Below are 26,620 nucleotides of genomic sequence, written 5' to 3'. Positions count from 1 at the left end.
CATACATTCCCCCCCTCTGAAAGCAAACAGCCAACAATCCCCTATGCTGACCACTTCTGGATGCCTTATTCCCTAATAATGGGTAACATCTGCCTTCTGCTACAGCTCACAGGGACAGATTCTGAGCTCTTACATTAAAGCAAATCATAAACATCTTTCATTAAACAAGAAGGCCTAATCATCTGTCGGATAGACATCGGTGTAGTCTCCCTTGACTTGTACTAGACAAAGACCAGTGGTGTTGATACATCTTCAGTGGGATCAGAAGCAGGCTCTTCATTTAGAGAAATCATTTAATTTTTAAAGCATTTGACTGTTTTAATAGACATCATCTATGAATGAGTCAGGGTGTGTAATATGCCTGAGGCGAGAAGGGAAAGGTTCATTAACTCTGGGAGAATAGGCAGATGGGCACATTGGGATAGAGCTGTGACAGCTCCGAGTTATGTAAGAAGTGAAGAGAGAGGACTTGGATGCCACGTGCATGTGTGCAGGAGTCATTTCCATGGGAGCAAATCGCAGTGACACAAGCTGTCATTTACGACATCAGCAAATGAGTCAGGAAAAATGAAGGGAAAAGAGACCAAACGTAATGGAAAACACTTCAGCTTCCAGCATGACGCGAAAGGTAGGGGAGGTCTGTGAAACCCAATGCAATTTGTACAAATCTGATTCTCTTTATGAACGTGCATATGGAGAAGGACTTTGTGCAGTTCCAATACTCTCACCGATATGGTGCACGATGCATGCTGGGACTGCAGCAAGGAAAGCACTCGCGTTTCTGATGCTGCAAAGAACAAGTGACATCATTCAAACATCATTCAAAGCAGCCATTTCCTTTTTTTAAAGGAATACTTTTTCTGTGTTTACCTCAAATCTGGGTAACACTTGACAGGCACGTCAGCAGTGTCTTCCAGCCAGACTGTGAATGACTGCTGCATCTGGGCCAGTGAATAATGCTGAAAACCAAAGACAGCCATCCCGATGTGAGCAGCTGATACAGGGAGAGCAATCTCTCCCTACACAGTCTGAGCATCAGAAGGAGCTGGTCAAATGCATTTTAATCAACTTGACTGGAGAAAAATAATGGAAACTATCAAAACAATTCATCCACGAATCAGGTAGTGTCTGCATCTTAATAGTTGGAACAAAGGCAGCTGAACTCTAATGGAGTCATTTTCTCTTGAAAGCGATTACAAAATTTCTTTCCCTTTGTCAGCAAGGTAATATCCATGTGAACAGCTCAGAGTGAAAGAATTTAAAATCCATCAATTGTCAAAAGTGAGGAAAAACATGTTTTTTCTTATTCCTGTGGGTAAAGCACACCTGAAAAAGGAATAATTCCAGCAGGAACCAGGCTGCTCTAGTAAGAACAAGCCCTACACAAGAGGAAAACACTCCATACGAAATAACAGAGCAGGTCCATCACTCCTGACTTTTCATCTCCAACAGCTTCAGTATCACCACAGACTCATACTGGATGCTGATGCACTGCGTTATCAGCGAAGGGGAATTCTGCCACTGACCCCAGTTCAGCAGGAATTTTATTCAGTCTCACAAGGAGTGAAAGTACGTTATAAAGCAGAAGCCAGAAGTCTGGATTCTGATCTCATTATTTGACCACTTTTCCTGCACGTACCAGCTCTGGGTAAGGCTTCCCTACTGTACCAGTCTGACATGTGGAATGAACGCAGACTGAGCCTGGGTATGTCAGTGCTATGACAAGACAAACACCTCTCGAGTTCAGACAGTTCAATTACCACTTTCTTTTCTTTTCATTTTATAAATCCTCCACCAACCAATGAAAGATCACAGGGCTATTCCAGAAAAAGCAGCATCGGGCCAGCTAGCCTAATATTTCAGGTTACTTTACACCCAAGAGTGAAACAACTGCAAACACATTTTGATAAATGGCAGCACTTGAAAAAGAAGCAATTATGCTAGTTGCATTAATTAAGAGGCAATAATGGACTTCCATGTGCAGATGAGCTAAAAATTTCATAGTATAATTTTTAAATTACACTGACATCTTCTTTCTCTCATACACATCTGACCCTCAAGGAAGATTTGCACTCTAAGGCCAAAGTGGTAACAAACACAATTCTCAGTTGCCAGTTTTATGACATGAAAGCAGCACAAATAGCAATTAGAAACACTGGATACTGAGCGAGGCTGAAACCAGCTTTGTCCACAGAGGTCAAGAGGAGCACATCCCACCCCACTGATGCTGCTTGTGACAGCACTGTTTGTGGGGCTGAAGCTGCTACCTTCAGACTTGGGGATGTAGCACAAGCATTAGTTTTTCATAAGTATTTTACAATAGGGATGATGAGGCAGTGGCCAGTTTCGTCCAGAGAGGTGGTGGTGCCCCATCCCTGCAGACACCCAAGTCAGGCTGGATGGGCTCTGAGCACTGATGGAGCTGTAGGTGTTCATGTTCAGCGCATAGAGTTAGACCAGATTGTCTTTAAGGGTTCCTTCCAACTCAAAATGATTCTATTAGCATTAATTTGGGGGCTGAACAAAGAAAAGAGAAGGAATTCAGTAGAGTTTGTGGGCTTGAATGCACAATTCTGCTAGCAGGTTCTTTAACAATCTTGCTCAGTAACTCTCAGAAGTAGAACTAACGCATTCCTATTGACAAAAGATCCTTGCATAATGACCTTCCACAATCTGCCATCCTTGTAACAAAGAGCTATGTGAACATCTGGACCTTCAGGAGGAAAAATTTGAGCGCAGACTCCTTGTTTCCAGATTTCCTTAGGCAGATATGCTCTGCTCCAAAATTAACAGACCTCCCAGTGTCATTAAAACCAAAATCTTACCCAGGCTCTTTGTTGTGCAAGGCTGAGCTGTCAGAAAACCAAGGCGTTCAGTACAGAATCTGATACAAAACAGGACTGTGTTTTCTGTTGGAGAAAGCCATTCTGGGCAAGACCACCAATAGACAGCATGATGCTGGTGATGTGCTGCTGGGCAACGCTATGCAAGAACTTTTAGGAAAAAAAGCAACAATAAAACAAAAAACAGACCAAGGAGGTCCCTGAGCATTATTCCAGACCAAGCCCAAACACACCTGGGAAAACCCATCAGCAGCACTGCAGCAGGAAGGAGGGACGACAGAAGAAAGACATTCACCAAAGTGTGAGCACTGCAGTTACAAACCAGTGGGACTGAAAGGCAGCCAGCAGCCATTAAACACACTGCACAGAAGTACCAGTTTGCAGTTCCTGAGCAAAACAGAAGATTTTGCACATAGCTGCTGTCTCAGAGCATACATACAGCTGGGAGAGCTGCTGAGATGCAAAAATGTTAGAAACCAAACGCTTCTAAAACATTGGAGAAACTCACCTCAGTACAACTGAAGCAGCCAGAGAAGTCTTGCAGTAGTTTGTCTTTCTATAAATAAAAAAATAGGTTGAACACAAAGATCTCGTTCGAGCCAGTGAGAAGTGCAAGGTAAGGCACGTTGTGCTAAAGCTGTTCCATTGCTGGACAAGCTGTATCAGTGCACGTCATCTGAGGACAAAGAGATCACCTAAGGTTAGAGGATGCCATAGGAGCCCTACTAAGGTTCAGTAACTTCACCAAATATGGGGCCCAAGCCCCACAAAGCCTGAAGGCAACACAGCCCAGAAGGGAAGAATTCTGGAAGGAAGAAAATGTAATCTTGTTTTCACTTCCCCAGCAAAGCTGTGTGGGAGGACAGACGTTGTTCAAGCACGGATCTGAGAAAGAAAGCAGAAAAAAAACCCAACAACAACCACCACCAAAATCTAGAGATTGTAACTTCATTGAGGTTTCATAAGGCATAACAGCACCAAGCAAACTCTTCACATCTGAGGCCTCTGCAGTATTAAATTCATTTAGAGAACTGAAAGACATAATACTTTGTACTTTCTAGATAAAAGCACTGTTGTAGTCATCCGGGTGTAGAAGGGCTTTAGTCTCCCAAAAATATCAAATGCTGCAGTGCAGAAACTCCACAACACTGCAGGACTCAGCTCTGAATCAGACGGGCTGATTCATTCAGAAACAAGGTGCTGCGCTTCTCCCCTTGATCCTGCTCAGCAAGCTGCTGCAGCCCACTGAGAACAAAGCAGCTTCTGCTACTTCATGTGGCAAATGAAATAAAATCTCTTCCTTTGAGCGCTCACAGAACAGGGCTCCTCACCCAGCTGCCAATGAGCCACGAGGCGGCGGCGGCAGCACTGAGGAATGGGACTGGGAGGGCAGGGTTGGAGAGCTGGAAGAATGGGGCTGAGAACTGGAGATAGTTTGGTGGTTTGCTTGTTATCATAATATAGCCAAAAAAAAAAACCAACAAACAAACAAGTCCTGAGAAATGCCTCAATCCCTGGAGGCATTCAAGGTCAGGCTGGATGTGATTCTGAGCAGCCTGGTCTGCTGGTTGGTGACCCTGCACATAGCAGGGGTTGGAACTAGATGAGCATTGCGGTCCTTTTCAACCCAGGCCACTGTATGATTCTGTGAAAAGCAAAGGTTTACAAAGTTGAATAAATCATGCAGATTACTCCCAGGAGAGAAAGAGAGATAGACCAAGCAGCACAAAACAGGCCTGGATATTAACAGATGAAAATGTTGAATAAGCGCTTTTACAAGGTTGGCTGAAGCATACCTCAAAGCTGGAAATTCAATCTTCTTGTTTTTGTTGGCTTTGTTGAACAACATCATAAATAGTTCCGGCAAACATTGAAACAACAGTACACCTTGCTCCTACTTGCTGCTATTTGATATTAGGGGAGTTCTTTTACTTTGTTTCTCCTAAACCATAAAAGCAAAGTCCAGTAAGTGAGTTACTCAGAGTGGGAAAAGAAGAGCGTTCATCACGTTGTCCAGATCACGTCAACCTACCAGTTGGGCATCACACAGCCCTCCTGATCTGAGCCCTCCTTGCTAGTGCCAAGAGATCTCATTTTCACAAGAAAGCTTTTATTTGTCATCTACAGAGCCCTGCAGAAACTTAGCATGAACCGAAGAGCAATAACCCATATAAGCAAACCAAACACGTTCCGTATTAAACAGAAGGCTAAAAGAAGCTATAGGCACCAAAACAACCCCAAGCATCCTAGTCTTCTGCCTTACTGTTCCACCAAGAAAAGGAAAAACTTCCCAGAAAGAGTGGCAGTGCAGTGGCACAGGACTGCCCAAGGAGTGGTGGGGTCACCATCCCTGGAGGTGCTCCAGAACTGTGGGGATGTGGCACTGAGGGACGTGGGGATGGGCACGGTGGGGTTGGGCTTGGGGATCTTAGAGCTCTTTTTCAACCTGAATGATTCTGTGATTCTATGAAAAAGGCACACTGCATTAACACAAGGGGCTGATAAACAAGCAGACAAGACTGCACCATTTCAGCCCACCAGGCTATGCCACCTGATCACATTTTCCCCAGCAGTGGGCACTTGACTGCACCATTTCCATATTTTTATACAGACAGAATACAGAGACTCTTAGAAACACCAAATGCATACAACTTATCCACAAGCAAAGCTATATTCCTAAACAATTTGCCTAGACAAGGAAACAAAAGCCTTTATTAAAATACATCCCTACCTCTTTTCTTGCTTACTTAGAAGTTCTCTTTACAGATACAGACAGCACAGAGCATCGTTGTGCTGGTGCACTTCACACAGTTATCAAAAACAAAGCCATACATCCCCTGATTTATAAGGAACAGCATCTGGGCACTTCAGTCTCTTCCTCTGTGTTTCAACATGCCTCAAACCACCAGGGAATTGCTCCTTGCCAGGACCATCCCTTATTTTAAGGAGATTTTTTGATGCTTTTATCAGCTTCCACAAATACTGAGCTCTGCGCTGGTTCCTGAGATGTAGAACTACTAAAACACTGCCTAGGCCCTGCCAAGGTCATTGAAAAGCCAGATTTTTCCCCAGTTTACAACTCAGGCTGGAAGGCAAAAAGTTTGTCTGTTATATCCAAGCAGTTTGGAAGGGAGATCCTTCCCTTTTCTGTCCTAGTGCTAAGCATCGCACTGAGCTGGGCAGGCAGGAACTGTCACAGCTGTGTCATCAGGATCCCCTACAGATGGCCCTCAAATCACTTCCCCAGAAGACTGAATAAGTCCTCCTATGGCTTTTTTTGTGTGTGTGTTTGTGTGTTCTTTCCCCTCAGCCTTTCTGCTGGTGTCATTTTCCAGCCACCACAAATCTCTGCTGCAAATTGCTGTTATGTACTGTGCTCCTGGAAGAGGGCTAGGGCAGAATTCAGAGGCAAGAGTTGTCTTCCTACATGGAAAAAACAGAATTTTGCACCTTTTCCTTCTCCTCGCTGGCTGTATCCCAGAGTACCACCAGGCTTCTTCCAGTGCAAATACTGCACAGGCACTGTGTTACCTCCATAGTCCACAGCATACAGTTAGAGGTAGAAAATACTTACAACCAGGGATGCAAGGTCGATGCTGCAAAGTGTGGACAAAACATGCAGCAGCTCAGGATGCACCTGAAACAGGAGCTAAACCACTCAGAACCTGTCCAACAGGATGCACTGCTGTTAGGGCTGTATTTATGGGCATCAAGGTGTACTTGCCAGGCTTCCTCCACAGCACAAAGGGAGAAAGCAGGAGTATGAACAAGTAATTGCTAGCTTCTGCAAATACAAAAGGGCTCCATTCTGCTGCATCCACTTAACGACGAGCAGAGATTGTTTATTCTCTCATATGCTCTTTGGCCATTAAGGCTGTCTTGCTTATGCTTGAAGAAAATGAATCTGCTTTATCTCAACACCTCTGATAAATTCTGGCAATCCTGTTTACTTGTTTTGCTTGCAACTGCTAAGATGCAATGAAAAGTGTGCTTATTGCTGGAGTTGGTTGGAAATAGTTCCACAAAACATTTTCTATGCCAAAAAAGGTGTTACACCAACACAGGAATGTTTGTGGGTTGTTTCTTTTCGTTTTTTTTTTTTTTTTGGTTTGGGTTTTTTTTTTGAGGGAGGGGGAAGAATTTTGATGCAATCCTCAATGGAAACTACTAGCAAAAAATATACAGAAGGTTTGATTCATACCATTTGAATGCAACAATAATCCTGAAGCTTGAGGTTGTTTTTTTTTCATTTTGCTGATAGCAGAAGCAAAAACAGTTCCATATTGGAAATGGCTCTGGCCATGTCCTTAAGGCCAGCAGCAAAAGAGAGAGACGCCGTGCTGCTCTTTGGATCTAACACCTTTTCTTCTCCCATCCTAGGATAAAAATGTGCAAACAGCAACCTCATGGAACACAAATTCCAACCTCATGGAATACAAACTTTTTGTTTTTCTCTTCCTAATGAACTTCACAAAGAATGCACCATAGTTATGCCTTCAAATGAAACTACTACGCTACCAGAGATGCTTAAAAAGCTCTCTTCTTTGGCTGCAAACGCTGTCACAACAATCTCGAAACTGTCACTTCAGCAACTGCCCCACAAGGAAAAACATATTTCTTCTAATTAGTCAAAATCCTAACTCTGTTTGAAGAGTATAATTTGATCTTTTTTTTTCCCCTAGAAACTCATTAACTACTTGAGTTTAATTATTAACATTTGTTTTAAAGAAATCATCGAATTAGTTTCCAGTAGTGCAATTGTGCTGCTGCTCTGATGAGAGGATGCTTATTGCTGTGGTAGGTGGGCACATCACCATGGGAGGTAGCACAGTCCAGCTCCATCTCAAACCTCATCCAAATATCAAAGAGCTGGATTGGCTCTGAGCTCACTAGGTGACCTCAAGCAAGTTAACCTATTTTCCTTTTAAGTATATTTAGGTTGGTAAGGTTGTGAACTGTTTGGAACAGGGAGTAAATGGAATGGTTAATGTCGGAAGGATGGGAGGGAATGGCCTCAAGTTGCACCAGGGGAGGGTCAGGTTGGGCTGAAGGAAACATTCCTCTGAAAGAGTGGTGAGGCATTGGTACAGGCTGCCCAGGGAGGAGTTCCACAACTGTGGAGGTGATTTAATGGGGAACATTGGTGGTAGGTGGATGGTTGGACTAGATGATCTTAGAAGTATTTTCCAACCTTAATGATTCAGTGATTCTAAGGGAGCTCCCCTTGCTCAAGCAGGAGCACCTAGAGTAGGTTGCCCAGCACATCTCGTCCTATTTCTCCTCCTTCGGCTCCTCAGTGCTTAATAAAGTGCCCATCACAACAGAACACCGAGGTCATCATTGCAGTAATAGCTGCTGACACCTTAAAGAGCAGAGCTGGCAGGGAGTGAAGGCGTCAACTCTTTGGGAATGTGCTCCTGATGTTGTGTTGGTAAAGTGGAGCTCTCAGTATGAGCGAGAAATCATGTAAAAATTCATGCATTACCAGGGCATAATGCCAGGGTTATCAATGTTAAGGCTCCTGCAGGGCCATGAGAAGCAAGAAATCTGCTAGAAAAACCGCAGTCTTCTGGGATAAAACTGGATGAGAATGATTCCCAGATAGGAGCCTTTCAACAAAGCAGAAGGCCATGATTTATTCAGTAACAAACAGGTTTTCAGACAGTGTTGCAAACGCTGAGTGCCCAGGCACAAGCACCTGCCTAGCTTCAGTTATAAACTGCATGATCTACCGTAGGGCTCTGCATCCCTCCCTGGCCAAACCAACCCAGAACACTTCGGACACCATGGGGTGGCTGCAGAGTACAGGAAATTCCCCTTTTTGAAACACAGGTTGTGTTCCAGGAGGTCACAGAAAGACGTAATCAAAAAACCATTTTCTCTACGAAACAATTCAATTTGGTAAAATAAATAAAGAAATAAATGAAATCAAACTATTCCTTCTTTTGGTATAAATTAGGAACGTTAATGTGTTCAAGGATTCTGTTAAAAGTGAACAGACACAAAGCTTCATGAACAGGTTGAAATGGGTTGGGTGCCCCTGTAGACACCCAAGGTCAGGCTGGATGAGGCTCTGAGCACTGATGAAGCTGTGGGTGTCCCTGCTCAGTGCAGGAGTTGGACCAGATGGCCTTTAAGGGTCCCTTCCAACTCAAAACAATTCTATGATTCTTTGTTTTCTCAGACTCCTAGAGACCTTATCTCATAGCATCTCTGGATGAGAACCTCCATGCTGAGGATTTCCCAAGTCCTTTTACATTCTCCAGCTGGTATTTGCTGCAGTTTTGGATGTGCAGAAATGTGTGAAACTCCCAGAAAACCGAAGGGCTCCAGCACCAGCTCTCTGCTGTTTGCTAACTCTGACATTTCTGCTTTACAGCAAAGGAGTGCAACACAAGTTACTTTTTGTTATCAGCTTTAACACATTCAAGAAGCCTTAAAAAAAAAAAAAAAAAAAAAAAAAGTCAGTGAGAAAAAAGCAGCTAGCTGAAAAAATAAGCCTAAGTTTCCAATGTTTTATAAGATGGTTTCAGATGAATAGAGGGATAAACTTCTGCAAGAAATTCTCCATAAACTGTAATATTAGTCTGCATGAGACTCGGAAGCTTTTGTTACTTCTGCATTTGGTAGATACAGGCATAACAATTCCTAAAGTCCTTTGGCTTTTACAAGCAGCTATGACAGTCTCTAAATGCTGTGCTTTTCATGACAACCGTGATTGACAGCCCTTTGGTGGATGGCCCAGGCAGCCTAACAACATTATTGTTCTCTAGTAATTACCTGATCATTTTTTTCAATGTGTTGCAGTTAGTTAAGGTTCAACTAAGGAAGAGTCGTCAGAACTTTTCAAAAGTTTATTTAGCTTGCATTGATTTCTGCCTTGCCTTTCTGATTCTGTGGCAGTGCTGTGATTGCAGATACCATTGCCCTAGGTGTGTAATAGCATCATAGAAATTGCTCAGGTTGGAAAAGACCTTAAAGATCATCGAGTCCAACCACAACCTAAAGCTACTACCCAAACAACCCTCCGCTAAATCATGTCCCTGAGCATCACATCCAAACAGATTTTAAACACATTCAGGGATGGTGAATCAACCACCTCCCTGGGGAGCCTATTCCAGTGCTTAACAACCCTTTCTGTAAAGAAATTTTTCCTGATATCCAACCCAGACCTCCCCTGGCGCAACTTGAGGCCATTTCCCCTTGTCCTGTCACCTGTCAGCAGTGGGAAGAGACCAACCCAATCTCACTGCAATCACCTTTCAGGTTTTGAAGACAGCAATAAGGTCTCCCCTCAGCCTCCTCTTCCCCAGATTAACAGCCCCAGTTCCTTCAGTCATTCTTCATAGCCCATATTCTCCAAGCCCTTCCCCAGCCTTGTTGCCCTTCTTTGGACCTGCTCCAATACCTCCATGTCCTTTCTATACTGAGGTGCCCAAAATTGAACAAAGTACTTGAGGAGGGGCAGGATGACTTCCCCAGTCCTGCTCACCACACCAGTCCTGATCCAAGCCAGGATGCCATTGGCCTTCTTGGTCACCTGGGTACACTGCTGGCGTCGACTGTCCATCAGTACACCAAGGTCCCTTTCCGTCAGGCAGCTTTCAGCCACTCCTCCCCAAGCTGGAGGGTTGCCCTGGGGTTGTTGTGACCAAAATGCAGGCCCCAACACTTGGCCCTACTGAAACTCATACATCTTGCCTTGGCTTATTGATCCAGTCTATCCAGGTCCCTCTCTGTAGTGTCTTTCTATCCTCTGGCAGATCAACACTCCCTCCCAGCTTTGTGTTGTCTGCAGTCTGCCAGTCTACGTGTAATTGATGCTTTCCATAGAAAATGGCACATTCAAAAGCCCAAATACGTGACATCCATACATATGTGAATCCACATATATTTATTGTCATTCTGGCATTTATCACTCACACCGGTTTTGTACAAAAAGAAATGTTTCTTCACTTAACAGTCCCTAGAGCATCACAATATAGCAAGTATTTTGCATACATCCAAGGCCAGAGGCTTGCGTAGGATTATGCATACATCTGAGCTCAGTTCAGCACAGTTTATTACTTCCAAGCTGCTCCAGACAGCAGCTTGTTTAGCTTGTGCTGAAAACAATAATTGAGACTTCCCATGTTGCAGAAAGATCATTCTCAAGAATACTCAGCTAGGGGACTGACTCATGGGAATCACTGACAGAAAATCCTGACCCATTAGGGTCAACTCCTTGAGTATTTTCTGCTGCTGAAAAATAAAACTAATGACATTCTTTTTATGTGGAGCAAATCAACCACAGCACTGTCTACTAGAAAATGACAATTCTAGTTAGAAAACGGTCAACTCTTTTACCCTTGCACTCAGCATAAATCAAATCCGTCATTCTCCTGAAATTCGAAAGCACACCTTTTCCATCTCTGTCTTGATTTTCAAATGGGAGGGAAGCAGACAGGATGGATCCACAAAATCCTTTTTCTCAGTTTTCTAGCTGAGAAATATTCAAGAATCCTTTGGATCTTTGCACACCTACGAAACTGAATTTAGATGACAGGTTTGCAGTTGAACAAAATGTTACTCTCAAATCAAACTGGGAATGAGAGTGCTTAGCCCTGGGTTTTCAAGTATTTCCAGTCCTACTGCTGTCAGAGAAAGCTGAGGGTCTTTCTGAGACCTTTTGAAACAGAACTGAGGGATTTGGCACTGTTTTGTAGTTCACCTGTTTCAAAACCTGGTCTGAAGTTTGACCTCTGTGCCAATATCCATTATACATCAATAAATATGCTACAGAATTAGGACCTGGATTTGCCTACAGAATATCATGCTTTTTGTTCACATTTATTGCAAATGAAAGCAAGTACAGAATGCACAGATTGCATAGCCAAATGGGCTAATTTCATTCATAACCATTTGTTCACACAGATTTAGGGGCTGTGTTGAGGCCAATTGAACAGTTGGGCCTTTATTCTTCATTAGTTTGATTTCCGGAGCTTCTGAATTTTATTAACTTATTTATAGAACTGGCCATTTCAATAATGCATTATCTATGGCGACTCCAACTCCTAATTATCCAAAAAGCTAATTCATTGTTGAGTATTTTTCACTTACTAAAAACACATTGGGCATTTCCTAAAAGTTGGTTTGGGGTTGATATACTGCATACAGAATGACAGTGAGGTGATGAACCACTGCAATGGCAGTGCACTGTCTCACTATAGGTGGAGAGAAAACCACTCATTGCATGCTAGATGCAAAGCAGAGGGCCAAAAATCAAAGGATCATAGAATCATAGAATTATCAAGCTTGGAAAAGACCTCTGAGATCATCCAGTCCCACTGCCCACCTACCACCAATATTGTCCATTAAGTGGTGTCCCTCAGTGCCACATCTTTGTGGTCCTGGAACACCTCTGGGGATGGTGATCCCCCCAACCCCCTGGCAGCCTGTGCTGGTGCCCGACCACTCTTTCAGAAAATAAGCTTTCCCTAATATCCAACCAGAGACAACATGTGAATACACACAGCTTTCCCACTGCACCTCAGGACCCAGCCAGCCACGACGAGCAAGAAAGAAGTTTGAAGGAAAAAGAGAGCAGCTCATTCCACAGCAATGTGTGGGAAACAGCCACTGAAAAAACAGCCGTGTGCACTTCCAAACTGGCACGGATGCTGGTATGCAGGCAGTAACATTCCCTCAGGGCACAGCAGTCTTCTGTGCATCCAGAACTTTTATAAATCTCTAAAGCAACTGGAATCCTTCTGCTGCTTCACATGGGACTCTCACACATTTCCCCAGCACAGACCAGCTCCTGCCAGGTACTCTGTCTCATCTATCCTGTCCTTCTGATACTTCTAAGATGCAGAGTTAGACTTAGGGTAATTCTGCTGCATGGAAAAGTAAGATGAAAAAAGTATTTGATGTATTTTTAGGCTGAGAAGCGAGGAACAGAAGCCACACAAACAGCCAGCTCTTCACAGACCACCAGGTGCCCACAAACAAGCCAAAGAAAATCCTGCATATGGAAGAGAGTCAGCAGCATCTCACAACAGCTCATACCAAACAGCTCTGTAACTGCAGCATGTGTTGTACCAGATACACTGAGCTGAGGCAAATCAATGCTCAGTTTTGAGGTTGCTTTTCTGCAGTGGGTGGGAAAGCTTTCCCTTCAGCTTTTGGTGGGTTTCAGTTCATTCGTCTCATATCTCTTTCCAATCAGTCCTACACTACCACCCCATAAAGCCCAGATGGAACTCCAGAGAAGAATCCATGAATCAATTAGATATACTTATTATTTCTTACTAGATATAAGTTAATGATTAATCTATGCTTATTCAATATGTTTGCAGTCCCATCGCAGCTTTGATGACCCTCAGTTTCACTCCAAATTTACAACAGAGAAATATTTAAAACTGTTTTATATCTCACTGTGGGGGGAAAAAATAGAGTACTGTCACCTAAGGTAGCCTTAAATCTTGATTAAGTTACTTTTGTTCTCTTAATTATCACTTTCCCAACGGATGCACGTCCTGCATCCTCTTCTCATTCATTTTTCCTTACAACCACATTCTAAAACTAGATGCTAATTAATTCAAATCTAATTTCCAATATCACTTATTATTTATCAGATCATCTACATCAGTTTCATTTAGAATTATCAGATTGTAGTTAAACACAACAGATTTTTCTATTACAAATGTTAGCCCATCTGCAAGTAAAATATATACTAAAAGTGAAAAATATCCTAAACTCCAATCTCTGTTCAAGGTCTAAATCTGTGATTAATATATTCTTAATCATTCTCTCCATATAATTTTAATTCAAAATGAATAAAACAAGGACAGGGAAAGCAAATTGTATTACTGAATACAACAGCTCCTGCACAATTACAGCAAAGCATTTTAACTTCCCGTAGGCAGTGCTAAAACCAGGCTGGGCTCCTATGTTCAGGAATGAAATGAAACGTGAACACCTCTAAACAGGACAGATATGTGGTACACCACTTGGGGAAGGGACAAGCACTTCCTTCATTACATCCTGAGAGCTTTACAACACTGTATTTTAAAAAGTTCATTTGTATTAAAGAAAATATGCATATTTGACCCAGATAACGTGATGTCTGGTCCTCATAGCTGCGCTCCCAGCCTTAAAAATGCAACTCAGTATTTCCTCCAATGGTTCCTTCTGCAGCATTTAACGTCTGCCCTTACACTTTCCAACCATTCACAAAAGGGAAAGCAGGGAAACAATGGCATCTTCTGACACCACGTCTTTGAAGCAACGTCTCTCCACTCTTACAGGTTTCCCAAATCTGAAACAGCCCAGCCAAGAATGCAATCATAGAACCATAGAATGGTTTGAGCTGGAAGGGACCCTGAAAGGCCATCTGGTCCAACTCCCTGCACTGAGCAGGGACACCCACAGCTCCACCAGTGCTCAGAGCCCATCCAGCCTGACCTTGGGTGTCTGCAGGGATGGGGCACCACCACCTCTCTGGGCACCCTGTGCCACTGCCTCCCCACCCTTATTGCAAATAACTTTTTCCTTATATCCAGTCTAAATCTCCCCTTTTTAGTTTGAATTCATTTCCCCTTGTTCTTTCTCAGCACGACTGGGCAGCGGAGCTCCTCAGTTCAAGAGTTAGCAGCTCGTGCTGTTAGTTTGGAGCCTCCCATCTCATTCCCATGCTGTGAATCCCTCATACCCAAGCATGATTTCATCCAGAGGCAAAATCACACCACTTGCTCTGCAGATTAACGCTTGACTGTTGACTCTGTATTTCTCTGTTTCGGTTTCATCAAGCAAAGCCAAGTACTTGGGGTCTTTCAGTCACCCTAAATCCTGTCACAATTAACAACAGAAACACTCTGCTATTTTTTTGTTTTTGTGGAACCATTTTCATAGCCTGAGGATTTTGGGGCCATTTCAACAAAGTGGAGGAGAATGGAGCAATGACATTATTTTTGTCCCGTTTCCAGGCAGTGGCTGAACGCCAGTTCTCAGAATTTCTAAGAGAAGCCAATTGATCCATGCGTGTCTCAAGTCCCAGCATCCTTGTGAGAAGCTGTCAGAGGGCAGCCAAAATAGTACAATTGCTTCACCTGTTTCCAAACGCTGAGAAAAAAGGCCACTCGCTTTTAATCACAAACAAACCCAGGGAACAGCCTTCCCTGAAATTCAGATTGCACCCAGAACTTCATGAGTCTGTTACTGCTGTAAATCAGCAATGGTTAATCAGCTCATCTTATTGAAGCTCAGATACATTTCCATCAGCCTGAGGACCTATGGGGAGGTTCAGTCCACTTGGGTTGTGTTGAAGGAACCTCATCAGGTCTTGCTTCAGGCCAGACCTGGAGCTGTCCTGTGGGTAATGTGGCCAACCCACCACTCATACCAAGCCAGTGGCAGAAGTCATGCTAACTGCCAGAATCAGGGGAGAAGAAAGAACTCAAAACAGCACAACCTGGACTTTTTTTTGTTTTTGCAGTCTTAGAAAACAGTCCAGAAAAGTCTTACAGTTTGCGTCAGGTAGAGAAATGAGGCTATTGCTTAGACACATTCTTTCTGTAGGTGAACTAGTTCACCTGCCCATATTTCAAAGCATCCTTAAGACACCAATGTAATGGTTGTCTTCACAGGGAAAAAAATGTGCAGAAACAGTGACAGCTAATTTAGCAGGACTCCATTTTGTAAGCACAAGCGCTTACAAAACAACTCAATTACCCAAGGTATCTCAGACAGTCTTTCAGCCACACAACATCTATATAACACCTCTAACACACATATATTCATTTCACCAGTAGAAAAATCCAGAAATACTATATTAGAAATAAAATGGGAGGGGAATGGTTGAGCAGAAGACATATACCAGCTGGGTTCATTCCTGGTTTCTCACTACAGAAAGAGCACGCTCCAAGTTTTTGCCCAACCACACGAGCAAAGCATCCCTTTTTTATGTACGCTGAGCTCTGAAACTGCTCTACTCGCCAGATTAGCAGCAGTAAAAGAAAGGCAGAAAATAGAGAGAGATGTAAAAATTAAGATAGCCAGGAACAAATTTCACAGAACTTTTCATGCTTCACTGCTGCTACATCAGATACCCATGGGCAGATTTGCACTGGCTACTTATCACGCCTCAAATTCATCACTTGAAAGCAAGCTGTAGCAGATCACTAGGCTAGCTTCTTTTTTTTTTCTTCCAGCTGGGTTATTCACTGTCTAATTAGTGGGTTGAATCTGCTCACTAATGGGTTCAGTGATTGCAAGCACTAATACAAAAGATGTGTTGGGATGGTACAGATTGTAGTGAAAGCTGGTGGGAAAATCTGAGCAGTACAACTGCTTTCAAGAGAAATAACTTGCTCAGTGGCTGAGCAGAGCTCAACTCATCCTGTGCACCTTCAACAGAAGTTGAATACCATTGCTGTCCTATGCATCCAATGGGGAAATACCACCGAGATACTTTCCATAGCTGCACAATCTAAGCTAGTTGCATGAATTTCAGCACTGTGAATGCCTACAAAACATATGATGGCTCAAGGAGCCTTTCTATTGTGAATTTAAAGCAGTTGTACTGTCTGAGACAGTTTATTTGATGCAAATAACTGAATTCAAATTAAAAGCAACAACCAGCAGACAGAAAACTAAGCATCTCTGCCTAAGGCAGAAGAATGAATATATTAACTAAAGGATAAGGTGGAAAACATCAAACCTCAGGAAATTCATTTGCTTCAAAAACACATTCAGACTGTCAACAATTTGGCTTGGATGTTCACCGCAGAACACACGAAACAAAATCATTAGAGTGCTGCAGAATGCAATAAACTTGGCCTTTAACACTGGAAGCAGCCAGTAGAGAGAGATAAGCTACCTGGCCAGCACCTAAATCAAAGATTTCCTGAGATGGAATCCCAATTTCACAGCTGATGCGACTAGACTGTGGGGTTTCTTCTGGCATAAGGAAAGTCCAGTTTGATCCTGCTGCATATAATCTTGACCACTTCATATTTCAGTTCATATTTTCTCCACTGTGCACATACTGTGCATGGATTCCCAATGATGAACAGGATGTCTTTGGGCTCAGTGGGCCGTCACTGCCTACAGAGCTTTACGTACATGGGTACAGATAATTGAGGCTTACCTACATTTTTGATAACCAGAATAACTGGAGTAAAGCAATTATATAGTATTTCGGGACAAAAGTTACTTGTTCTACAACATACAAGTAAGAATGAATCAAAAAATAAACAAAAATGCAATGGGTTCTGATAAAATAATGATTTTTCTATGCAGGAGGAAAAAAAAATCTGCTCAGCGGTACAGGATGTTACTAAATTAGAGGTAAGAGGTACATTCAAAAGCAATTTATGCAGGTAAAAGTGACATCACCCATAGTAAAAGCAGACACAGTTTATATGGCATCTGAACTATTATGTTCATTACAGCAGTACACTCTAATGGCTGCCTGCATAATGCACTTATCTCCTCAGAAAATTCAATGAATAACTGCCCATCTCTGAGGTTTTAAATTCACTTCTGAAACACTAAGAGCAGCCACCATCAGTGACACAGTGACATCCTCTAGTAGCAGTCATAGCATCGTTGGAGGTGGAAGGGACCCTGAAAGGCCATCTGGTCCCACTCCCTGCACTGAGCAGGGACACCTACAGCTCCATCAGTGCTCACAGCCCACCCAGCCTGACCTTGGGTGTCTGCAGGGATGGGGCACCACCACCTTTCTGTGCAACCTGTGTCAATAGCACTTCTTCAAAAACACGTGGTTAAAACTACTGGACTCATTGCCACAGAATGTCACGAATACTAAGTTTTAGATGAGTTAAAAAGCAGTTAAACAAAACAACGCACAACAAAAAATATTAATTTGGAGCTATTAAACAGGATAAGACCAGATTTGGCTTAGGAAATCCCTAAGCAGAAATCACTGAAGCCTGGGAGATTAATGGGGTGAGCTCTGTGTGTTTGCCCTTGGCCCAGCATTCTTCCTTTTACAGATCCCTGTCGGAAACAGGATACGGGGCTGGATGGACATTGGAATTGACCCACTAGTTACACTTGAATGCCAAGAGCCCACCAGAGATGAGTGAATCAATGTTGTGCTTCTTTAACATGCAATTAGCCAGATAGGTTTAGTTTTTGTATACATGGCCTAACGAAGACAAAGGAAATGAGCATCTGTTACACCAGGGCAGAGTTCGCCACAGCTGAGAATATAAGCACTCTGTGGACATTTAAATGACATCTTCAGAGCAACGTTTTTGTACAACATCCAATCTGTTGTGCAAAAAATGTCACCAGCAGAAATCAGTACATGCAGCAGATGATAGCTTTGGGGGGGAGTGTGGGGTGGTTTGTTTTCATTTGTTTATTTAAAAGAAAATCCACTTACTGAAATCAAAATAAACGTGAGTCCTCAACTATAAAAATAAGTTCCCTCCTTCCCAAGAAACTACCAGATTTGTCTCCCAACAAGAGGAAAAAGTCCAAATTCTCAATCTGAATGTAACAAAGGATGCTTGGGGAACGCAAGAAGCAGCTGAAGCTATATTGGAAATCTATTGTGATGAGTGCCATGGGAAACAGCTCAGTCTGTGCTCCGCAGGATTTGGCTCCCTCAAAAAGAGTTGGAAAGAGTTGGAAAAAGAAGAACAATCTATACTGTTTTGTTGGTCCCCCCCCCCCCCCACCTGCTTTACAAATTCAACTCCTTCAGTTCTTATCTTCCCCATTGTTTACTGCTTTAGTGACCTTGCAGAAAACAGAGATCATAAAAGCAGAATACTAAAAGGATTAATGGTTTTATTATCCTACTATTGGAAGCTGATTAAAAGCACATACCCTTTCACTGACTACTCTGGGCATTAACACCCCCAGATCTCCTCCTACAAAAGGTCACTGGAGGGGTATTAAATGAAGCCTTAAGTACTGAGTCCACTTCCAGACCTGGAGTCCTTCTCATGGCATATGTCAGAGGGTATTGTCTATCTCTAGCCCAGAAGTCCTTTCTCACTCTTACTAAAATACAACAAAAACAAAATGTGCTTTAAGAAGACAATGCTACTGGCCTGCTAAGGAGCCAAAGAACTGTGGTGGGTGATGGATATTGCACAAATAGCTGTGACTTTTCACTGCAGGATGTCAGACAGATGTCTTGTTTGTGATGGTTCCAATAAGCCGTTCTGCAGGGCTACAATGAAGAAATGCATGAGTTGGCTCAGTTCCTTCCACATTCCTTCTGAGTGGCAACATGAAGCCAAAATAACTGTGTGAGAACCCCTCTGCACCTCATACATCACACGTTGCCAGACTAAGGTCATTTTACAGGGCCTGAAATAAGGCATTCAGTATTTTCTCGTGATAATAGCAAACCACCCTCCAATGTCATGTTTTAGGTCTCTACCAGCTGCTTTGGTAATGTGATAGGTTCTCTTAATGCCTCCTCCTATCGTGTGGATGTGGCAGTGATTGAACCCTGATTACTCTCAACTTAAAATAGATTCTCCCTAACCCAGAAAGGGGTCAGACAAGAAAAACAGAATCATAGAATCATCTGAGTTTGAAGAGATCCTTAAAGGTCATCTAGTCCAACTGCAATGAAAAGGGACACCTACAGCTCCATCAGGTGCTGAGGGCCTGGTCCGGGCTGACTTTGGGTGTCTCCAAGGACAAAGCTTCCACTTTGAGCAATCTTTTCCAGGGCCTCACCACCCTCATCGTAAAAATCTTCTTATATCCAATCTAAATCTCCCCTCTCTTCATTTGAAACCATTTCCCTAAATGCTCCAAGTCACCTTGTAAAAAGCATCCATCACAAAACCAGCATATATAAGACTAAGTTAAGGAGGCAAACACCCAAAGCACCCAGCATAGTCACAAGTCTTTGAATAAACTGGTTATTATTTCATAACTGTTTATGCCATTAATTCATATGTCAGAACACCAAGGCAATATGGTATTAATATGAGCATAAAAGCAGGTTGCCAAATGGACACAAATAACTCACAGTAGCTGAAGCTATTTTCTCTCATCCCATCTACCTCTACTCTTAAGGCATCACTGCTTTTATGGAAGAATCCCCCACAAGGTTACAGAGCACCATGAGTCAGTGCCACCTTTCGAAATAAAAGAAGGTAAGGGTCAGCTGTTCTCCTACAGTTATTGGCCCAAAGAAGTGAAAGAGTCTTGTGTGCTAACAGTCACTACGCAATGGAGACAACCCGTCCTTCTGCAGTCATTTGTGGGTGTCAGGAGAAGCTAAGAATAAACTAGGAAAAGCCTCCTGAAAGATCTGCAAAGAAGCAAGCTGAAAACGTTGCTACTGAAAGAAACATCTTCAGGACACAGGATGCATACCCTCGCTTAACGCTTAAAACATACGCTTATGCAACCTATGCTGGATGACTGCAGACCATCATAACATATTGCAGTCAGAAGTACTGATTAACCTACCCAGGAAGTGGTAAAATAAGCAGGGGAAAGTAGATGTTAGCAACAATGGTTACATTTCTGTTCATATCGGATATGCTAGAGATGCTAAGCTTTAGAAAATAGGTAGGCTCCCCCTTCTGCTCATTACAGGGAGTTATGAAGCGAATTGAAGCATTTGAAATCCTGCTTATCCACGAGCTGGATAAATTAGGGTGTTTTTTTTTTTTTAATAGCTTGTCTCAAAGGAGCTACAAAAATATTCAAGAATATCCAGCAAAGAAAGCAGGCCAGCGTTAGCCCCAAGTCAGAAGGAAAGTCCATCCAGAAAAAGAAAGAAGCCAATTAGGACATAATTGGGCATCCATAGTTAGGAAGATACGAGGGAGAAAAGGAAGGAGAGAAAAAACAAGATTATCTAATGATGAGCAATCTCCACAGCAGAGGATGGAGCAAGTCTTACACTGCTGTGGATGATTGACAGTATAGGAACCAAATTAGTACCTAAACTGTATGAACAAGTTAGGATTCAACAAGAATTACCATCTCTTCTGAGACACGCAGAGTGAATTTGTTATCATGGTCTTCAGGATAAACACAGTTGTTCTGGTTTTGGCCCCACTTATGCTCAGCTCAACAGAACTGCAGGCACACAAATACTGAGAGAACAAGATTAGATGCAATTCCAGTAAGTAAAGAGTTTTATCGAATGAAAATCTGACCTTCATGCTGTTGTATCTGAGGTTCTGCAAACAGAAAAACTGTGTCTTGAGAACTGAAGATAAGAAGCTGATCACAAAAGTATGATTTTATGATCATCTTTACTTTGCAATACTTTTCAAAAGAAAATTTAACATGAAATCTGATCTACATGCTCTCCCAAATCTAAGGTCAATAACAATAACACTTTTCACTGTGCCCCCCTCAAAAAAAACTGGGTTACTGGATGTACCGAAGGGATAAAGACCAGCTAGAATCATGAACCACAGAAGCTAAACCCAGATGGAAATGACTCTTCTAGAAGTCACCAGATATTGGCTTTTGAAATATTATTAAAATGCTACAAAGTAGAAGAGGCTTTTCATCCAATGTGGCAATAAAGAGTTTTGATGGAATTTATATCGAGGGGAAAACAACGACAAAACAAAACCTAACAAGTAAAGCTTTGCTCAGTATAAAAGGCATCAGTCTTTGTAATGGAGCAGAAAGATTCAATCTTTTCTCTCTTTTCCTGAAACAAAATTCTGTAAATGCTGAGCGAGGGTGTGTTAGTAATCTGAACCCTCTCAATGCTCCATTTCATTTGGTGTCTTGGTAGTTAAGGAGCTGAAACCAAGGAAAAGAGCAGAGCAAACCTGTAATGGCTGTTCCTCAGTAGCCTGCCTCCAGATACTACTGTTGACGTCCCAAAAAAGCCCTGCTAAATATTTATCTCATTCACTTTTAAAGAGGACAAGCAACAGCTATTCCACAGTTCATAAACTCTTAAAGACAAAACTGCCCATCCACGCTGCTGAGCACAGAAACAAATCCAGGGAGAGCAGTGAGGCCTGAAACATGCAATCAGACCCCATTTGTTGAGCTGGTACAAGTCAGAAGGACACGATTTCCCTGGTAATGGGCCCATCATTCCTAGGATCCGCTCTGGCAAAATTGAGCACCACACAGATTCCCTGAAAACTAAACCTAGACATTCTGTGATTTGCTCCACTTAACAACGCAGCCAGTTCTACAGACTAAAGGATAATAAAGAAACTGGAAAGCCCATGGATGTTATCCAGAAAAGAATGAAGAGACTGCTATTTCTAGCTTGCTTTTCATCCCTACAAACATTGGTTTCCGACCACCATTTTTTGACAGAAGCATCGGAGTTCACATAACCATCTAACTGATGGTGGAGCAACAGCATACACTGCCTGAGGAAAAGTGGGAATCAAGACAGAGCATCCACGTCACAACCATTAGAAATGGGTTGTATAGATAGACAATTAAGCAATAAATATTTTATTTCTCTGTTGCTTTTTTTTTTTTTTCTTTATCTTTGCTTTAATCTGTTCTGTTGCCTGGAAAATGAAACCCCAAAAGAAGTGCCTATCATTTCCCTTTCCACTTAATAAACAACTTGCAGAGCAGCTGAAAGTTTTCAGCATAAGTCCACTGGATCAGTGGAACACTGGAAGATGCATTTTTCACAGGATGCTGGAAAGTCTGCTCTGCATATTTCCAACACTGCGATGCTGCAAGAAGTTTCTCTCCAACTAGTTTCTTCATGGAGATGCCCTCAACTGCAATTGCAATTCCAAAAAAGAAAAGAAAATATCACCCCACATCCGTATTTGAATCCACAAATGGCTCCTGATAGAATAACACGTTGATTAAGTCATCAAACAAAATGCTCCCTGGCACTGGTAGCAGCAAGGCAGCAGCTGCTTCTGAGAGCAATTATACATCAAGTAAAAGAGCTGGCAAGTTTGAAGTTAACATTTAGCTACCTGATCAGGTTATCTTTTGCAGTAGCAACAAAGTGGAGTCAGCAGGAATTTTTCTACCGACAGCAAAGAGAAGAAAAGGAACTTCTGCCTTTCAATTCATTATTTAATATACTTGATGCAACCCTTATGTTCACAATCTGTAGCTACACTGAGAAACATAAGTGATCCAAAACCTCTAAGGACCTTAATCGTTACAGAACATGCAGGAGGAACTTGTTGACAACAGCAGCAGTAATTTAAATCTGCTGGCACTTTCACAGACAAATAGCTCTGTATGAAATCCAGCTGGAGGTGCCTTCTCTGCTTGGTTTCTGAACACTGAAGTCAAGACATCCTGGCCTACATCCAGCGGATGAGTAGCAGGGCAGTTGGTAAATCCTGTAGATAGGGCATCACATGGATCCCTCCTACCATCACCCTTGGAATAAGGGAATCTCTCCCAGCAAGCGACATTCCCAATGGGAGGGCAGAACCAGGAAATGCAAGGATGGAAGGCATTTTAAAAATAGAGTCAGGCACTAATTTTATTATCTTTTTAAATGACAAGTCCCTGTGCTTAGAGGGCAGCCAGTGGATGGGAGAAGATTATTTGAGATGGATAAAAATGAGATGGCAGTGTTCCCAAGTTCAACACAGAGGTAGAGCATGCAGGTAGGTTGGGATGGGCTTTGTCTCTCCTGAGAGAACACAGAACTATTCTCCTGCAGTCATCTACAGGGAGAAATGTAGAAATATTCCTCCAGAAGCAGCCTGCATGGTTCTTCACATTTATTCTCAAATGTATATTTACTGTTGGACAGCAACAAATGCAAAAACTGGTGGATTTTTCATGGAAATATTTTTTTTCTAGATTGCAAATCTTCACTAACAAACTACCAAAATCAACAAGCAATAATGTGCCAGTGCTGTTAGAGGTGTTTATCCATTTCTCTACCAGAAAGTTATTTTCCCTTAGACAAATTCTAACAAATAATTCCTGCCCTTGCCAGGAGAGGAAAATGAATGCTTTCCTTGAGCAGAACTTGAGCAGCCTCTGCATCCTCTTTAATGCCCTTTCTGAAATGAACCCTTTGGTTCTTTGGTGCACTAGTCCAAATGCCAGCAGTCTCCCAAGGAACATGGTAATTGTCTGCCTTTTGAAACATTCACCAGTTATCTCTGCTACCAATGCCAGCACGTTTGTCACTGGTTCTGGTCCTGCCAGTTCTTGAAAAACCTCCCTCAAAGCCAACTGTGGCCACTTGGATCTGCAGCTCCCCAGCCCTGTGCAAAGCACTGACAAACCTAGTACCAAAATGCAGAGCACTAGGGCAAAAACATCCCATCTCTTCCTGCATCACAGGACATTATTAAGATTGAAAAAGACCAATAAGATCATCTATTCAGGCACCCTAAGCCTTCCAGCTTATTACTAAAAATAATATTATTTTATTATATAATATTATTTTATTTTATTTTTATTTTTATTTCAATATTATTATATAATATTATTTTATTATTATATTATTCCAGCTTATCATTAAAAATCAAAAAGTTTAAACAGTCCCTCGTCTCACAGCTTTGCCCCACATCTTCTTTTCCATATAGCAACCCATAGGAACAAAGCCAGGAGAGCAAACCCTTGCAGAAGTTTTCCCTATACAACATGCAAGTGATGCAGGACAGCAGTGAGCAACTCACCAGCACAGCTGCAGGAGCCTGCTCTTTATCTGTACATGTTCTCAAAATACTTAGGAAAAAAAAAAAATAAATCAAAAGAGAAGCAAAGTTAAAAATAATGAAGCCCAAACCTCTGCACTAACTTTGCAATTGTAGACCAATCTATACTTCAATCTGTATTTCTGCAGGCTAAACTGTACATAGAACCACTGATACACCAATACCTGAAGAGAGGGCAGGAAATTGCTGTTATTTGGATGAGATTGCCTAGAATCAACACATCAGGAGGGGACAGAGGGAGAACTGTGTCATCCCCTCAGCTGTGTGTTCCCAAGTCCCTGCAACCCAGCACTGTGGCACTGAGAGACATGGTTAAGGGCATGGGGGGATGGGCTGACGATTGACTTGGTGAATTCAGTGGTTTTTCCAACCTTAATGATTCTATGTGTTGCTGATCAGACAGGTTGGCAAAGGGAGGAGGGCAAACACTTATCTAGAATTTTCTCCACCTTCTCCGCAAAAGATCAGGATCTTTCAGAAAGAGGATCTACAGAACTGGGAAGGTAATGCTTACTGCCCTGCCAGCAGCACTGCAGCAACATATTTCTCACTTCCAAATGGTTTTAGCTGTATCAGTCTGCAGGAAAAAACACCAAAAACAAAAGGAAAACAACTCTGCTCAATAGCCAGTCCTGTGGCATCAATCACAAATTACAAATCATTTCTAATGCAGAACCACAAAGGAGAGTACAAGAACAGCTGTCCTGTAGTAAGAGGGAGAAAGAAATGCTGGCAATAACAGAAAGACATCATCGGTATTATTGTGACAAAATGTTTGCAATTATTGCACTGGCAATTTTTCCAAGTAGGTTGGCTTGGAGACAGGTCTCTTACTCTGATGACTAAATTATTTTCTTTACAAAGGCCTAAGATCTGTTTTCCAGAAGAATAGCCTGAAGCCACTTGGTTCAGAATATTAGTCTCCTGAGATTCAGCTTAGACTGTAAAGAAGTGAGATGGATGAACAATAGACTATCCTGTAGATGAACCCATCAGTGGTTTGGCTAGCAAGAACATTTTAGCTAAAGCACGTATCAGTTTAGAATAAAAGAAGGAGGAGAACTGGAGCTAGGTAAAAACAAAAGAAGTAAGAAGCAGTATTTGCTAATGAAGCATTTTAAAGCAAGTAAAACTTCCTAAAGAGAGAGCTGGAACCACTTCATAACACCTCATCTCAGAGACCTGCCTGTCCCCCACAGAAGCAGGTATGTTCCTAAAACAGCCAACACAACCGTGCAGGATAGAGGGACTGTATTTGTCATCTGAGCATGCAGCAGTAAGCTTGACGAGCACTTAATGTCCAACACTTACTTTTTTCTTGAAAGAGAGCATCTGCACTCAGGGGAGGGTACTCCTTGCTGCTGTCTGCACATCTGGTGCGTGGCTGCAAAGCCAGGGCAGGGCGTTGGGGCACAGTGAGCATCTGTCACACAGTGTCACCTAAACACATGTATCCATCAGTCTTCATTCACAAGGAAAAGGTCCCAGGCAGCAAATAATTTCCAGAAAATAGCCAAGTTCAGTCCTTCTGGTAGCGGATCCCAAGAGGATTTGGGGCCATAAGGTCACAATCAATGTCAGTTTGCTCCGTCTGTGACTCAGGGTCTTGCTAGTATGTCTTTAGTGGGCTCTCTGCAAAACTCTGTATTAGTGGATGGCACAGAGCTGGACCGGTGTGGACATATGCCACTGAGACCTTAAGTGGGGAGGAAGAGAGAGAGAAAGATTGGAATTAAGAACTTTGTTCATCCTTTAAATCTCAACCTTTTTGTTGCTTTTATGCAGTAAATTTCACATACCCTCATTAAATTAGTCCATTAGATAAACTGTTAATTGGATGACTTGGTCAGCTGTGATTAACTCAGAATTCATTGTGGTTTTAGTATTTTATGATCGAGCGTAGCTATGGGCGATTCAAACCTCACAACATCAAGCAAAAATTAACAATTAACAGCTTCAGATACGAGCAGCATTCGTCACACAAACATCACTGAGAGCTCACAGCGCTCTGCACTCCACCTGACTTGTTTATTTAGTCTCTTTTACAACTAAATTTCTTCCCCCACTTAAAGTGACGCAAGCTCACGCTCACTGGAATCACTCCTCTGCAAACACAACAAACCAGTTCTAACTGCT

General features: G+C 42.4%; 1 protein-coding gene across 2 annotated transcripts in view; it reads right to left on the bottom strand.

Moving 5' to 3' along the window:
- HTR2C (5-hydroxytryptamine receptor 2C) overlaps window positions 1-26,177 on the bottom strand; it is a 71,660-nt gene extending 45,483 nt beyond the window's left edge. For both annotated transcript variants that reach the window (XM_031554613.1, XM_031554614.1), the window contains exon 1: window positions 25,796-26,177. The gene's annotated coding sequence lies outside the window, so the exon portion shown is untranslated. The remainder of the gene's footprint in view (window positions 1-25,795) is intronic.
- Window positions 26,178-26,620: the final 443 nt, after the last annotated feature.

Source organism: Meleagris gallopavo, chromosome 9 (genome assembly GCF_000146605.3).
Source record: "Meleagris gallopavo isolate NT-WF06-2002-E0010 breed Aviagen turkey brand Nicholas breeding stock chromosome 9, Turkey_5.1, whole genome shotgun sequence".
NCBI classification, from domain to species: Eukaryota; Metazoa; Chordata; class Aves; order Galliformes; family Phasianidae; genus Meleagris; species Meleagris gallopavo.
Note: the sequence above shows the minus strand (reverse complement) of the source record. Positions and strands in the feature narration are given on the sequence as shown.